This window comes from Sarcophilus harrisii, chromosome 1 (assembly GCF_902635505.1).
Source record: "Sarcophilus harrisii chromosome 1, mSarHar1.11, whole genome shotgun sequence".
NCBI classification, from domain to species: domain Eukaryota; kingdom Metazoa; phylum Chordata; class Mammalia; order Dasyuromorphia; family Dasyuridae; genus Sarcophilus; species Sarcophilus harrisii.
In genome coordinates, this window is record NC_045426.1 from 344,076,964 (window position 1) to 344,094,066 (window position 17,103).

General features: G+C 39.5%; 1 protein-coding gene across 2 annotated transcripts in view; it reads right to left on the reverse strand.

The window, feature by feature from the left end:
* Positions 1-17,103, reverse strand: part of LOC100920962 (zinc finger and SCAN domain-containing protein 30-like) — an 82,299-nt gene that overhangs the window by 24,315 nt on the left and 40,881 nt on the right. Inside the window, exon 1 of one of the 2 annotated variants that reach the window (XM_023497795.2) lies at positions 15,014-15,094. The exons of the other annotated variant lie outside the window; for it this stretch is intronic. The gene's annotated coding sequence lies outside the window, so the exon portion shown is untranslated. Of the gene's footprint in view, positions 1-15,013; positions 15,095-17,103 lie in introns of those variants that run through there. 2 annotated transcript variants of the gene reach the window in all.

A 17,103-nucleotide genomic window follows, 5' to 3' on the forward strand; every position in this document is an offset into this window, starting at 1 on the left:
ATAATCAAAAACTGGTCCTTCAGGCCCCAACTTGAAAGCATATATATATGACAAGTAAAGCATCCTTAGCTCAGTTTAACAATTCTACCTTATAGCCAGACTAGGGAATAATCAGGTGGGTTATTCAAAGGAATACCAAGAGAAACAAAGTCAGAAGGATCCCACCTTAAGCAGAGATCAAGGTTGCCCTCCCAACTTTTGCCCAGATTCTAGCCTCCACCTGTAACAATTCAGGATCACATTCCTCTGAGTAGCTTGGGGCATATTCCTTTGAAATGGTGGATTACTGATGATCCATCAGACAATCATATTGGAATTCAAAACTCCAAATAATATCAGCTATAGTCCCAAGAGATTTAACTCAAACAGCAAATTAATCATTAATCAAAGCTTTGGGCGAATTTAGTTCTCAAGGATCATATACCGTAAACAAGTATTGACTATACCTACTTAACATTGATAGCAGTTAAGAGATTCACCCTAGAAAGTTTATCTTCATATCTAAGTAGATGGATTTTAAATTCAACATTACACAAATTATTTTGCTTTAAGATGCTCAATAACCAATCTGTATCAAGACATGTTCAGGTATTAACCATGTTCAAAGGGAAAAAGACAGATCACTGTTCTCATAATCTCCCTAAATAATGAATGTTTAAATGACTCAATATAATAAATTAAAACTCAGAATATAGAATATCCTAATTTCACATTAAAGAACCCTATCAGAATTAGCATTAATTATTTCTCCATCCTAAAAAATGTTAATTCAATTTCCAATCAAGGAGTCACTATAAGTTTTTCTGGAAATACAAATAACAGGTACAATACCAATTTTGTTAAAATTCCTCTAAGCACAAATATTTCACACCTCCCACCAAAATATTCTTAACTTTGAAGTCAATTTTAGAGGTCATAGATTGTCTTTAACAATCCATTCTTGAGGTTTCCCCACAGGTCTTTTAAGCTTGGTGTTCTCAGTCTCCAAACTGCAGTCTCAGTCATTTATAATTGTCTGGTAAAGTCTTTCCCACTCTGCTTCTTCTAGGACCCAGTCAGCCTCCACTATCCTGGAATTGCAAACACCAAAGGTATTGTCTTGGTCAGCAATCATTTCTTCCTAAGGGCTAAAAAGGATGAGGAACTGCCAGTATATAATTCCTTAAAACCTTATCATTTGATTCAAAAGAAGGTCTTTCCCTTTTTCCTCCCAAATGAAATAAGCCAATCTCATATGGGGAAAGTCCCAGATCACTTCTGGAAACAGTTCTAATTCTTTAACAAAGGAATAGGCAAACATTTGGTCCAAGGCAATTTAGTCTTTAATATCAATTTAGTAATCTATTTCTTAAGAATCTGACTCATTCTTTCCACTTTTCCTGATGAGGGCAGATGCCTAGGTATATAGAATTGCCAATCAATTTGCAATCCCTCCCCATATTTCTTATAAAACCTTAAAAGTAAAATAAATCCCTTTATCAGAATCAATATTCTCTACCAATCCATACTTAGGTACAATTTGTTCCAATATTATTCCATTCACCCCTTTCAAAACAGCAGACTCCCGGGGAGAGCTTGCATTCATTTACTAAATCTCAGTTTCCCCACTGGTGTCATTTCATTAAAACCTAACCTGAATATCTTGGAAGGAGGCTCCCTCCTTTTGGAGGGACACCTCCTCAATACCTTATTGATCTTTAAACATATCACACATTTTTCAGATAAAATTTGTTTTGCAATTACACATATCCCTACACACCAAATTTTCTTGCTTTTACTTCTTTGTTAAAGGAGAAAGCAAGACAAACCTTAAGATCAGAATATCAGTAATATGTAAATAATTTTGGATCAAATTTCACAAAATTTATACCACACATCCAGCTGGGCTGACAAAATGGTAAAGCACAGCTCATACAATTTTTACCAATTTGCCCAATATACAATTTAGCAAGCAACATAATAAATCAAATATATTTCATCTAATTAGGAGATACAAACACATGACTTCTTTAGGTAAGTTACCAGAAAACCAAAATTTTAAACTTAAAATCAAAGATTTAAATTTCTAGTAGCAACACTTCAATATCAATGCACACATTTCTAAAATGTTATCAGAATAAACAAGTTCACAATTTTAGCATGAACTAGTTAATAGTAATTATCTCATACAATTTCAGAATCAGAATTCCAGTTTAAACACACAAGAGTTCCAAAATTTTAAGTGGCAGAAAACTGCCCTTTCAAGTCCGTCTATAGAGTTTTAAGAAATTGGCAGACTTTAGTGAAGGAAGAGAAGATTGGAGAAATTTGGACCCAGGTATCTCTGGCTGTAGGCCTGTGGCCCAGTGACAAGGTCACCATCCATGCTAGAAATGGGGGGATGCCAAAGATGTTGGGGGACCAGTTCAAACCCCAGTAGAGTCCAGTTCAGCAAGGAATACCCCTAGTTAGGCTGGATTCCACAAACCTCTCTAAGAAAAATCCCAGAGAGGACATTTTTTGGTTTTTGTTTGTTTGTTTTTGCAGTTTTTCTATAAGCATCAAGTTGTGGCCTTCAGAAAGCTTTTAATTAGCCTACTTAAAAATATAATAGACTAGCTCAACTTAGCTGGCTGAGAGATAGTGCCAAGCAACTTAAAACTTAGTCTCAAAAACCCCAAAATCTGCTAATGTTTAGCAGTTCTGTAACTTTATTTCTACAGACCCAAATTGGCCACTTCTAGGTCCACAAAAAGGTCAGTTTTCTTCTTTTTGGTGTGACAATTAAAAACTTTCCCCATCTCAACTAGTCTTTCCACTTTCCAGCTAAAAGCTATTTACATAAATCCAATTATGTACAAAATAAGCACTTTTAAATCCCAAATAGCCAGATCCTTTAATTTGGCTGACAGAGAAATACAGAAGACAAAAATACAGGCTCACACATAAAAATACACACAAACACAAACTGCTTTCCTAAATCAAGCTCTTGTTCTCAGCCCCACCTAGAGGTGGAATAGAGGAGGGGCAGCCATATGAGTCCCCTGGTCAGGTATCGCAGGCTCCTTTGAATTTTCACCCAGTCCTCGGGGGATCAACAGTTCCTCCAAAGGAGGGGGTGCCTGCCCAAACAAAACAATCTTATTAATCCCTATACATTCTGATACTTCATCCCAATTCTTCCTAGGAACATGAGTAGTCTGGAGGACTCACCTGACCTTACCAAGGTTCATAATATCTCAGCCTCTTTTTAGCCTCTCCCCCTCGCCAGTTTCTTGCCCATCTGAGTTATGTCCAGCTTACCTGACCAATCTCCAACTTTTTCTGCCAGTTTATCTCCTGAGCCAAATTAATCCCCTATCTTCGCTAGCCCACTTCCGTGTTTGCTTTCTCCGGGCGTCTCTCTTGGGAGTTTACCTGATTGGAGCAGGAGTTCCTGAGCCCCCAAACTGTGTGGGACAGTAACGACCACAAAAACAATCAGATTCTCCAGGTAAAAAAGACGAAAAGCCTTTTATTACCATCTGGAGAGAAAGGGCAACTTCCAACAGACAAGGTGTCAGTACAGCAGTGCAAAGCACAAAGTGCAAAACACAAGATTAAATAGACCAGAAGCCCACACCCGCCCCCTGGCCTTTTCTCCCATTGTCTGGGGGAGTCCAGGCTTAGTCTCTAAATGTGGAAGTCTATCCCAGAAACAAAAGAAAATTAGTAAATAATAAACTCTTAATTCAAATTTCCCTAGAGAACTGCCATACAAGCAGATAATCTCATTCTTGGATGAGAGAATTCTGTTACCTGAATTCCCAAAACTATCATCACCTTTAAAAGAAGTACTTAAATGCTAATGAAGAGGTGGTGGGAAACAGGAGGGGAAATGTTCATTAAGACAATGGAACACCTGCAGCTTCTTTTTTTCTTTAGCTATATCTCAACTTATTATTGTAAAGTCTCATGGCCATATTCCCATGAGAGGTCTTCACAGTTTATCCCACATAATTCTTTCTACTTTCCCTGATAAGAGCAGATGCCCAAGTGTGTGGAATTGCCACTTAATTTGCAATTTCTCCCCATTAGTTCTTAAAAACCTTAGAAACAAAATACCCCACTGGTGTCACTTCATTAAAACCTAACCTGAATATTTTGGAGCCAGACTCCAAAATGAGGAGGGACACCTCAATACCTTCACACATATTACACACCTTTCAGATACAATTTGTTTTGCAATTACACATATCACTATAGAACCAAATTTTCTTTCTTTTACTTCTTTGTTAAAGGGAGAAAGCAAGACAAATCTTGATCAATATTCTAAGTAGCTTTGGACCAAATTTCACAAAATTTATAACACATATCCAGCTGGGCTAACAAAATGTTAAAGCACAGCTCATACAATTTTACAAATTGCCCAATGTGCAAATTAGCAAACAACATAGTAGCTTAAATATATTTCATCTAATTAGAAGATACAAATATGTGACCTCTTTAGGTAAGTTACCAGAGAACCAAAATTTTCAACTTACAATCAAATACAGATTTAAATTTCTACTAGCAATACTTCAATATCAATGCACACATTTCAGAATAAACAAGTTCACAATTTAGCACAAACTAGTTAGTAGTAATTATCTCATACAATTTCAGAATCAGAATTCCAATTTAAACACATACAGCCCCAAAATTTAAGCTAGCAGAAAACTGCCCTTTCAAATCCATCTACAGGGCTTTAAGAAATTTGCAGACTTTAGGACCCAGGGGAAGAAAGGGTTGGGAAAATTTGGACACCAGAAATGGGGGGGAGCACATGAAACATGTTGGGGTACCAGCGCAAAACTCAGAAGAACTCAGGCCAGTGAGGGACACCAGGTCAGCCAGTCTCTGTGTCTGGGTCTGTATCTCTGTATCTATCTCTCTCTCTCTCTCTCTCTCTCTCTCTCTCTCTCTCTCTCTCTCTCTCTCCAGACTCCTTTCAATTTACACTCAGCCTTCAAGGGATGAACAGTTTATCCAAGTATGGCACCTGCCCAAACAAAACAACAGTATTTAATCCCTATACATTTTGGTGTCTCATACAGCCAGCTAGATGGCTCCTTTCCCAAGGTTCACAGTATCTTGTCCTTTATGTGGAGGACCTCACCCAATTTTACCAAAGGAAAATGGAAGAATCTTCACAGATTTGACCCATTTAGAATTTTTCCAATATCAAAGGGAAATAGGAGTCTTTTACTGATTCTAACACCTAATACCCCCAATCTCAATCCCAGCTATGAAGGCTGCTCACCACTTCTTGTTAGAGAGACACTTCTCTCATAAATCTAACCACTTACAGTCTCTCTCTCTCTCCCCCCCCCCCCCCCCCCAATCACCAGTTACTTGTGTACTTGGGTTGTTTCTTACCTGACTGATTTCAAATTTTTCCCAGCTAACTTATTTCCTCAGCTGAATTAATCCTCAATCTTTGCTAGCCCACTTCCATTTTTGCATTCTTCTAATGACTCTCTTCAGGAATTTACCCTATTGGAGTAGGAACTCCCAAGCTGAATCCAAGGACTGATGGAGAACTCCCCAAGAGGACAGACCCCAAGGATTTGGTATGGGAGAGACCCCTCATGAATGGGAAATATCCTGGAACTAGCCACCAAACTATGTGGGACAGTGACTCTTACCCAAATTAAAATTGGAGACTCTCAAGACATTTTTAAAAAGGCAAAAAAGGGGTTTATTAAGATCTCGTGAGAAAAGGCAACTTCCAACAAACAAGTGGTCAGTAGGAGTGCAAAGCACAAACTGCAAAACACAAGATTATAAAGACCAGAAATCCCTTCCCCTGATTTTATCCCTCATTGTCTGAGGGAGTGTAGGCTTACACTATAAATAAGGAAATCTATCCCAGAAACAAAAGGATATTACGGTTGAGGTTCATAAGAGACCCTGAAAAGTTGGGGTCACAGACTATTATCCAAGGTGTCTCAAAAGAATTTGCAGACCTGAGCAGCTAGGTGACATAATGGATAGCGCATCAGCCCTGAAGTCAAAAGGACATGAGTTCAAATCTGACCTCAGACACTTAACACTTTCTGGCTGTGTGACCTTAGGCAAATCACTTTACCCCAATTGCCTCTGCAAAAAAAAAAAAAAGAAGAAGAAGAAGAAGAAGAAGAAGAATTTGCAGACTTGAACCACTCTCCAAATCAAGGGGAAAAGTCTATTGTAACTGTAACACCAGTTGAAGCAGGCTAAGTTCCAAAAGAATTTCGCAAAAAAACAGGAGGAGAGAGACAAATTTATCCAGTTCTTCATATCCTTGATATACTAATTTTATGGCTCAGAGGTAGAACTGAGCAGTGGTCTCAAAAACTTGGTTATCACTGACTAGCAGATTATCTATCTGACACTCAGCAATGTATGTGATCTGATTTAGAAAAAGGCAAATTGAAACAACTCAATGTTTTTGGCCTAAGGCCAGAAGACTTTAGAATCATTGACAAATTGTTAGAACAATAGTATTCTAAGGTCAGAGGGTCTCAGGATCTTTAATACATCTTCCCTAAAGTATAAAGAAAGAAATATTATATTCCTAGGCCAAAAGAGTTTTACAATCATTGACAGATTGTTAAAAACAATAGCACTCTAAGGTCGGGGGACCTTAAAATTATTTTATATTTTCCCCTCTCAAGCAGTTTGAACCCCCAATTCATTTGGGACAAAGGGATAGAGATCTCATCTTGAGCTGCTTCAGGCTGATAAGGGTGTAGAGCTGTCCTTGCCTAGTGGTCCAGAATAAGGAATGGAGGCACATGACTTGAAGATGGCATCAGCAGCATCTGGGGTGCTGAGTGTCAGAAGCAGTTAGCCCATGGTATTCAAGGTAAATGAGTAGCTGGAAGTTCATAGCTTGGAGTCTGGAGGAAACAAATCTCACAAATAGATTGAGCAAAAGAAAAAAAAAAGAATGAAACAAAGTGCAGTTAGTTTGAGGGTTACTAGGGAGAGTAACCAGGAATCTCACCCAGAGGAAGACTGGGGGGTAGATGAGGCTAGTATGAATGTCTCACATCCAGACAGCTTTTTCTAGGATGAATACCAAAGAACATTTCCCCAATATCCCTGCTTTTGTTTCCTCAAAGGAGTAGGTTAATGTGTAGAATAGAGGCATTATATACAGTGAAAGGAGTGCTCAGGTGGCCTAGGGTACAAGCACCATGTTTAAAAGGCATTAAGCATTGGGGAGAGAGGATAACTTGCAGAGTGGTGATAATAATTAATTTTAAATGTGTTTGATCTCCTTTAGCAAAAACCTCTGAGCCTTTTAAGTCTTACAAGGGAAAGCTTTTACAGGAATTGCAAAGTTTGCAATGAAAACCAAGAGCAGTTTGAAGCCCCAAAGAAGGGGCATATGTGTAAAATCCATCTGCCAGTCCTGTGCTGGGTGTGTACCTCTCCTCTAGATGAGCCTCAGGAGTAGGGGGGTTTAAACGCCTTTCAGGATTTACTTGGGCACAAACTGGGCAGGCCTGACAGATCTGTTTAATTGTGAACCTGTGACCAGTGAAAATAAGTTTCATAAGAAATTAGAGAGCATTTTTTTGCCAAGTGAGTAGCTTGTTGTAGTCCAAAGAGAGGTTTCCACTGGCTGGCCTTTGGGATTAGAAGTTGGCCTGAAGTGTTTAAAAGCATCCAGAAGGAGAAAGGGGGCTTATTCTTAGGAGCTATGAACGGGGTTAGAATTCAGGGACCTGGGGATTCAAGGGGCAAACGGGCAGCTGAATCTGCAAGCCTGTTTCCCTTGGCCAGAAGTGAATCCCCCTTCTGGTGTCCTTTATAAAACATAACAGAAACCTCCTGGACAGCTTGCATTACTTGTTCCCTTGCATACTTAATGAGAGAATGTTTGGCTGTCAAAAATCCCCTTTCTTCCCACATAGCCCCATGAGCATGCAAAACATGAAAGGGATATTCGGAGTCTGTATAGATGTCCACTCTCATTCCTTTCCCCAATCTAAAGCTCTGGTGAGGGCAAAAACACTCTGCACCTGGTGGGAGATTAGAACCTCCAATGGTTGGTTTAAGGTGAGCTTAGAGGCTTCTTCAATTAGACAGGAGACAAAGAAGCACCCAGTTTCTTGGAGAAGTAAGCAACGGGTCTGGATGGAGTTCCAGAGACTGAGCTGAGACCCCTAGAACCTGGCCCACCTTCCATCAATATACAGTGGGAAAGATTTTAGGTAAGGCTAAGGTCGAGGCAAGAGATCAGTTTAGCTTTCAGGGTCTTAAAAGCCTTAGTCTGATCAGGGCCCCCATTCGAGGGTAATTGTGTCAGGTCTTAGACTAGAATCACATAGGGGCTTGGAAATAACCTAAGTTAGATATAAAAGCCAGCCATGCCCAGGAAAGTACACAACTGTTTCTTAGAGAAAGGTTCAGGCAGTGATAAGAATGCTGCTTCTCTTTTTCTGTGAGCAAAAGGAAGGTAGGAGTTAAAGCATTGCCCAAATGTTTAACCAACTGACAGGCAATGTGGGCCTTTAGACAAAGAAAATCCATAGCCCTGGGTAGAGGGGGGGAGAGGAAAAGGGGGGTGGTGCTACAACCAGAGAAGCCTCTCAGGTGGGGCTGCAGATCAAGATATCATCTCCATACTGGATAGCCAGGGCCTCTCCATGTTTGTGGGGGCTATCATGGGAGCCCTGAGCTACCCCATGTTATGGAAGTGACTGCCCATGTTAATTAGTGGGGTTACATTCTCCTGGATTTGCCCCTTCAAGGACAAAAAGAAATTATGAATTTTTATGCAAAGCATCTTTAAGATCTAAGGTAGAAAACCACTGTGTCCCCTGGGATACTTGTACTGGGCTCATTGCTTCTACTGACCATTTGCTCTGATTATAGAAATTTGCTGCTATAAGAGGAAAAAGCAGGGACGTGATTATAATAGCATCAAAATAGGTCCTTCAGGCTTCAGTCTGAAAGCACACACATAACAGGATAAAGTATCCTTATTTCTGTTTAATAATCATACAGTAACAATTCCAACCTATAGTCAAACTTGGGAATAATCGGATGGGAAACAAAGCAACAGAACTGGGAAACTGAGTCAGAAAAATCTCACCTTAAGCAAAGGCTAAGGTTGTCCTCCCAACTCTTGCCCAAGTAAGACTTCCACCTATGACAGTTCAAAAAGGCATCCTCCCACTGAGTAACATGGGATTTCTCTCAAATGGTGGGTTACTGACTTAATGATCAAACAATGAAATTCAAACCTCAAAAGAATATCAGTTACAGCCCCATAGAGCTTTTAGCAAATTCTACTAATCACAGTTTAGAGCTAGATACATTATTTTTATTAAGTTTACCAGTTCTACCTTTTGACCCATAAGTGTTTCTATTGGTATTATATCCCAAAGAGATCTTAAAGGAGGGAAAGGGGCCCACATGTGCAAAACTGTTTGTGGCAGCCCTTTTTGTAATGGCAAGAAAGTGGAAACTGAGAGGATGCCCATCAATTGGGGAATGGCTGAATAAATTGTAGTATATGAATGTTATGGAATATTATTGTTTTGTAAGAAATGACCAGCAGGATGAATACAGAGAGGTTTAGAGAGACTTACATGAACTGATGCTGAATGAAATGAGCAGAACCAGGAGATCATTATACATGGCAACAAGAAAACTATATGATGACCAATTCTGATGGATTTGACTCTTTTCATACAATGAATTGACTGAGGCCAGTTCCAATGATCTTGTGATGGAGAGAGCCATTTCCACCCAGAGAGAGGATTGTGGGAACTAAATGTGGGTCACAACATAGCATTTTCACTCTTTTTGTTGTAGTTTGCTTGGATTTTTATTTTCTTTCTCTGATTTTTTCTTTTTGATTTGATTTTTCTTATTTTGATATGATTTTCTTATTATCTAAAGCAAGATAATAGTATAAATATATATGCCTATATTAGATTTAACATATTTTTAACCATGTTTAACATATATTGGATTACTTGCCATCTAGGGGAGTGGGATGGGGAAATTGGAACACAAGGTTTTTCAAAGGTCACTATTGAAAAATTATCCTTGCATATGGTTTTTGTTTGTTTGTTTTTTCTGAGGCAGTTGGGATTAAGTGACTTGCCCAGGGTCAGACAGCTAGGAAGTGTTAAGTGTCTGAAGCCAAATTTGAACTCAGATCTTCCTGACTTCAGGGCTGGTGCTCTATTTACTGCATCACCTAGCTGCCCCTCCTTGTATATGTTTTGAAACTAAAAAGCTTCAATTAAAAAAAAAGAATTTATAAAGTAAAAAAAAAAAAAAAAAAAAGTTTACCAGGACTAATACACATTTTGTTTAACAGATCTTATATATTTAAATGTATCCTTGTTTAGGGCTTCAAACTGCTCTTGGTTTTCGTTGCAAACTTTACAATTCCGGTAAAAGCTTTCCCTTGTAAGACCTTCAGAGATTTTTTGCTAAAGGAGATCAAACACATTTAAAATTAATTATTATCACCACTCTGCATGTCATCCTCTCTACCCAATGCTTAATGCCTTAGCAGTTTAGGAACCGCTAAGATATTATCTTAAACAGGCTCATTTTTCAGGGCAGATGACTTTACTTACCCTGATGGTTTCAAGAAAACTGGAAAGCTTGCAAATTAAGGGGAGAAGGGGATTGTGTTTTCATTGGCTGTGCTGTTTGATACCTCCTCCCACTCTTGTTCCACACCTCATACTTAGAGGTGAACTGATAAGGCTTTCACCTCATCCCTCTTGTTCCACACACATACATAGTAATTACCAATTTTAGGTTTAACATGATGACCATAACTCCAAATAACTTAGTTAACAATTTTAGAATTTTCCTAATAGCCAAATAATCTGAACTGTAATTTTTATTCCCTTAAATAAGTTTCCCTTTAGTTTTAGGGAGAAAACAAAACAATTCTTAAACTCAAATTAAACAGATTTTTAAATTGACTTAACTTCAGTTAATGAGATTCCCTAAATTCTAATTAAATGTTCTAGACAAACTGAATTGCTATTTGGTTATTTTCCTTGTGAGGCAGGAAAGAGTTAAAGTACCAAATTTTTTTTTTTTAACTGGACCTCAGAAATGGCCCTCAAAAGTCTGACTCAGTAACTCAAAAGCAGGCTGTTTGTTGCCAGTCTGTAAGATAGTAGTGAACTGCTTTTCTGTTTTCCTAAAGTTTCCAAACTCTTAAATCTTCTGTTAACACTATCAGTGCAAATAGGTTACAATTTATATATCCATCGATTGGGATTTGATTAGCGCTTCTTTAAAACTGCTTTTACTATCATATCTCAAGTGACAAATTTCACTGAATATATTTTCTTTCTCTCCCTCTCTTACCCCTTTATCCATGTATCCTTGCTGCAGTTAGGGAAGGAAAAGAGAGAAGAAAGAAAAAGGAACTCTCTTTCTTCTATGCACCATCTTCCTAGTCCTGGGGAGGCCTTTATTTAGTTGATTTTGCTTCCAAATTTCTTTACATACACATGGAAATCATTTATCTCAACACTGACACCATATGTTGTTGGTCACATCTAAAAACCCATAAAGTCATCAAATATGAAGCAATTATATCACCAATTGAAATAGAGAATAGTGGGCTTACCAAATGCAGAGCCTAACTGGCTTTCTCTCCTCACACTGCCATGCTGGGTGCTGCCAAGGGCACCCAGATTCTCACCAGGCAGTTGCTGGACAGAACCTGCTGAAGGCTGGAGTGACTGATGCCAGGATCTCCCTTTGATGATAGTTTCAGGTGCCAAGGCTCAGGGAATGCTGACCATGGGGACTAACCCTGACTCCATCCCCGGTCCCCCAAGCTGGCTTGGGGAGGTGTTTGGGCAAGGTTATGTGGGGTCCCCCACAGTTATTGCTGCTTCCCTTATTTCTACAGGTGAGGCAGAATTTGACTTTCCCTACAGTTCTTTAGCATTCTCTTTTCTTAATCTGATCTGAGATGAAAGGAGTTAGCAAACAGAGGAACTTGGGTTATATTGATCTTATTAGCAATTCCTACAATTGAGATGCACTCTGGGGAGTGGAATGGAGAGAATCCCTTAATACCTTCTGGGGTGCTTTCTCAAGGAGCAGAAGGGGACCCCAGACAAGACAGAAGTCAAGGAAGAGTTAGCAAAAAGTTGGTGTTTACTTAGTTTGTTTTTTCTTTTTATATTTTTCAGAATGGGATAAATTCCTAGAATTATCCCCAATGTTTCAATAATTTGTCTTGCAATCTTAAAATGACTAATTGCCAAACTTATTAATGATTGCTCTCAAAACTCTGAGAATCTGCTAAAATGTTATTTTGTTTTTAATTAGCTAACTTTATTTCTGTAGCTCCCAGCTTGGCCAAAGCTGCAGTCCACAGGAAAAAGTTAGGTTTTTTTTTTTTTTCCTTTTTAAAGTGGGAGTCCAAGATGTTAAGAAAATTTCCCACGACCAACAGGATGATTTCAAAGATTCCTGAACTTACATGAACTGATGCTAAGTGAAATGAGCAGAACCAGCAGATCATTACATATGGCAACAGCAGGACTATAAGATGGACGCGGCTCTCTTCAACAGTGAGAGGATTCAAACCAATTCCACTTATTCACTGATGAAGAGAGCCACCTATACCCAGAGAGAGGACCATGGTAACTGAGTATGGAGCACAATTTAGCAATCTCACTCTCTCTATTTTTGTTTGCTTGCATTTTGTTTTCTTTCTCAGTTTTTTTCTTCCTTGATCTGATTTTTCTTGTGTAGCAAGATAACTGTATAAATATATATAAATGTATATTGGATTTAACATGTATTTTAACATATTTAATGTATTGGACTACCTGCCATCTAGGGGAGGGAAGGGGAAGGGGAAATCTGAAAGTTTTGCAAGGGTCAATGTTGAAAAGTTACCCATGCATATATTTTGTAAATAGAAAGCTTTAAAAAAATTTTAAAGCTTTTTATTTACAAAACGTGTGTGTGTGTGTGTGTGTGTGTGTGTGTGTGTGTGTGTGTGTATACATTTTCCCAGCATTCTAACTTCAGCAGAGAAATTTGGTTTTGGTTTTGGTTTTTTTGCTGGTTGCATTTTAAATTTTTCCAGGTAACAAAATCTAACTCACAGAACAAACATGAAACAGACATTCTGCACAGATGCAGACACAGACAAAAATGACATGAACAAGAACTGCCTCATTTTTGCCAAAAGTCATCCTATAACAGTTCATCTCCTTTGGCATTCCAGAGAAGGTGGAAGATAGCAAAGATTCCAAGGGAACCAAAACTTGCAAGAATTTCCAAGTCTGGGCATCCCCAGACAAGGAAAATTTGCTGAGATGACCCAGACAAGTCTTCTCCCAGTGGCTTGGGGTGTCCCAGCTATAAGATTGAGGGAGAAAAAATGGGGGGCTTACCTAATGGGGTCACAGACCCGCAAGGTATCTCAAAAAAAAAAAAAAATTTGCAGGCTTGAACCCATAGCCAAGTCAAGGGGAAAAGTTTATTGTAATTGCAAAGCCAATTGAAGCTGCCTAAAGTTCCAAAAAATTTTAGCAAAGAACCAGGATCAAGAAGACAAATTTATCCAGTTCTTCAAGTCACTGAAATGCTAATTTTATGGCCTAGAAGTAGAACTGAAGAGTGGTCTCAGAACCGGCAGATTATCTTAGTCAGCAGTTTGTAGGACTATCCTAAGGCCAGAAGACTTTAGAATCATTGATAGATTGTTCGAACAACAGCACTGTAAGGACAGAGGGCTTCAGGATCCCTAATACATCTTCTCTAAAGTCTAAGGAAAGAAATATTGTATTCCTAGGCCAGAAGATTTTTACAATCATTGATGGACAGATTGTTAGAACAATAGCACTCTAAAGTTGGGGGACCTTAAAATTATTGTTATATTTCCCCTATAGAGAAGTTGTACCCTATCATTAAAAAAAAAAAAATTCTTAATGTAAATTTTCCCTAGAGAACTACTATACAAACAGATATTTTTGGATGAGAGAATTCTGTTAACTGAATTCCCAAAGCCATAATTGCCTTTAAAAGAAGTGCTTTAATCGCGAATTAAGAGGTGATGGGAAACAGGAGGGAAAATGTTCATCCAAGACAATAGAACACCTGCAGATTTTTAGCTATGGCTCAACTTATTGTTGTAAAGTCTCAAGTCACAAGTAAGGCGTAGTTTAAGGCCAAATTCCCATGAGAAGTCTTTACTCAAATTCTTCATAGTTTATCCCATACAATGAATGTCAGTTGGAAGGATAACTCCTTGTAAAATGTGACAGAAACACTAAAAGTAACGCTAAAAAGTGTTAACCAAATATTTCCTAAGCAACGTTGGATCACTTCTCTGCAAACAAATAACACCGAGCCAGGATACACTGTCATTACTCATTGTAAACACAGCAGTACTTATTTTTTTCATAGCAATACTTTAAAGAGGAGGGATAACATCGAGGCCCAAATAGGAAAGATCACTTATCAGACCTGACACAAAATGACTTAAGGAACTAGAAGGACTCAAGATTATTTATTTGGTAAGGTGGAAAGAGCACCAGCTTTCAAGAAAGCCTGCTCAAATCCCGTCTCCGGTGGTTAACGCTCAGGCGTTGTTGTTGTAATGCACGGAGAGCTCGGAGCCTGGAGTCGGAAGAGCCGAGTTCAAATCCAGCCTCACACTGGATGTGTGACCCTAGGCAAGTTACTCAGTCTGCCTCCGTTTCCTCAACTATAAAGTGGGGATGATAATAATAGCACCTATATCCTAGGTTTCTGATGAGGCTCAAGCATGACGGTAATTGTAAAGTGGCCCACAGTAGGCGCTTTATCAATGCTTAAGGCTTATTCCATACCCATACCTATCATTTAGAAGCAAAAAACAGAACTGGCAAAATCACAGTCCCCTAAATTGTAACTCGGACGTAAAGATTTCCCTGAACTCTTTAAGTAAGGAAGTCATCGCTCACTCCAGGGATGATGCCGCCCCTACCCCCACCCTGGTCCACGGCCCGGACTCTGTTCTCACCTACACTTCCGGACTACATTTCCCGGGGTGATTGAGACAGCGGTTGCTACAGAAATGGGCTTGGGCTGCACGTGAATGCGCCAGAGGCCATGCTCCAGCCGGGGGCTGCCTCTACAATAAGACAAGTCTACACTATAAGGGCGCTGCAGCCAGGGCTGAAACACTTCATTGACTGAGGGAGCTCAAGGCTCAGGATCCAGCAGAGAAAGGAAGCTGGCTTCAGGTCCGAGAGCACGGCGCCGCCCGGATTTTTGGGAAACGTAGTCCGGGGAAAATGGACGTCCCGAGGCCCCCGGAGGCTTCTGGGAATCGTAGTCCAGCAACATCTCCTACACGCTTCCATGACATCCTGTGAGCAGCTGCTGGGGATGCTTGCTGTAGTCCCTTCTCAGGGAATTGTCCTCCTGGGGTTCTAATTAAACTAGTCTCGGCTCCTCGCTCCTAGTCCTAAGCAAAGATGGCGGTGGGGACGAAGCCTAGAAATCCCGGGATGGAGATCCGTTGGGATCGGCCAGTTGCGCGCCGGCTACGTCATAGGGGTGGTGTGAGAGTCGCTGTGGGCCTGGCTCTAAGGAAGGCGAGGAGAAGCAGCCGACTGCCGAGAGGCGACCCTTCCCGCTGCACTGCCCAAGCCGCGGGAGCAAAGGTGCGGTTCTGTGTCGGGGCCGGCCCGGCCTGCGGTCCTTCGGCCTTCTCCAGGGTTTGGGGGCAGGTGTTCATCCCACACCGACCTCTTCAGTGCCCGGGACTCGCCGTGCCTCTTACGTTTCAAAACTCAGCAACAGCTGGTGGTTTCAGGCTTGCAAAGAAAGCCCCTGGTAAAGAGTTAATGTTTCATGTACACCCTAACTCTGGCAGGGTGGGGCTGTTATTGTCTCGTTTAACGGACGCAAAAACTCAGGCAGACTTTAAGTGACAGCCCAAGAAGTGGCTGAGGTAGGATTTGCACTCGGGTTAGACGCTGTAATCAACACACACACCCCTGGGGAGCAATAGGAAATACCAACCCTTCCACATTATTAATAAACTTTTCTTATGGATTCTTTCTCCTATCTGCTTTCCAAGTGAATTTCGCCTTTATGAAGTAGCCTATTTTTCTGATGGAGCCCAGAATCAAATAGAAGTTAAAACAGCACAGATTGGAAATGGGGAATTTTCCGGGCTAGTGTGGTATGGTTTAAAGTTTTAAAATCCATAGTTGTCCATATTAGAATCTATGTTGATTTGATTATCTTAGAACTACTTTTCCAGCTCTAAATTATAAATTTATAGTTCTTAGATCAAACACTAATCCTAAATTACAAATTATTTTTGTTGTTTTTTTGCTTTTTGGTGATTTTGATTATTAATTTTGATGGTTACTGCTTTATAGCAAACTTTAAGATCTGGAAATGCTACTATGCCTTCTTTGTAACTTTTCATTGTTTCTTTTGACTATTATCAAGTATAGGTCACTTATATTTATATCTAGTTCTATAAAGTATTTCGTTAGTATGATTAGTATAGAGTTAACTAAATTAATTTGGGTAATGTCATTTTAATTCTATTGACATTAGTTTAATGATGGCTTAGTGCTGAAAAAAACAAATTATTGGACTGCTCTTTTGGTCTATTGGTATCTTTACAAAGACAAAAGCAAGTGAGCAAATCTCCTCTCCATCAACACAAGCACACTAGGTGGATTTTTATGCTGACCTTATGGGAGGAAATGTGAAAAAACAGGCATGTGGTAGGCCTGCTTGGGTAGCATCCTCTTCTGAACTCTTTCCAGCTTATCATTGTCCTTAGGTGGTACTCAAACATAATCCTCCAGATGAGCTCTGAGAAAAAGTGTTCAATGTAACTACCACCTCCCTACAAAGTTATTAATAGTATAGTAGTATCTAGTATAATAGTGTCATTTCATTATTATATTTTTTAAATTCATTATTATCTTATTTTCAATATTTTGTTCAGTATTTTTGAATCATGTCCACTCTTCCTGACCCCATTTAGGATTTTCTTGTCAAAGACCCTTAAGTGGTTTGCCACTTTCTTCTCCAGCTCATTTTATGGGTGAAAAAATTAAGGCAAATGGGGTTAAGTGACTT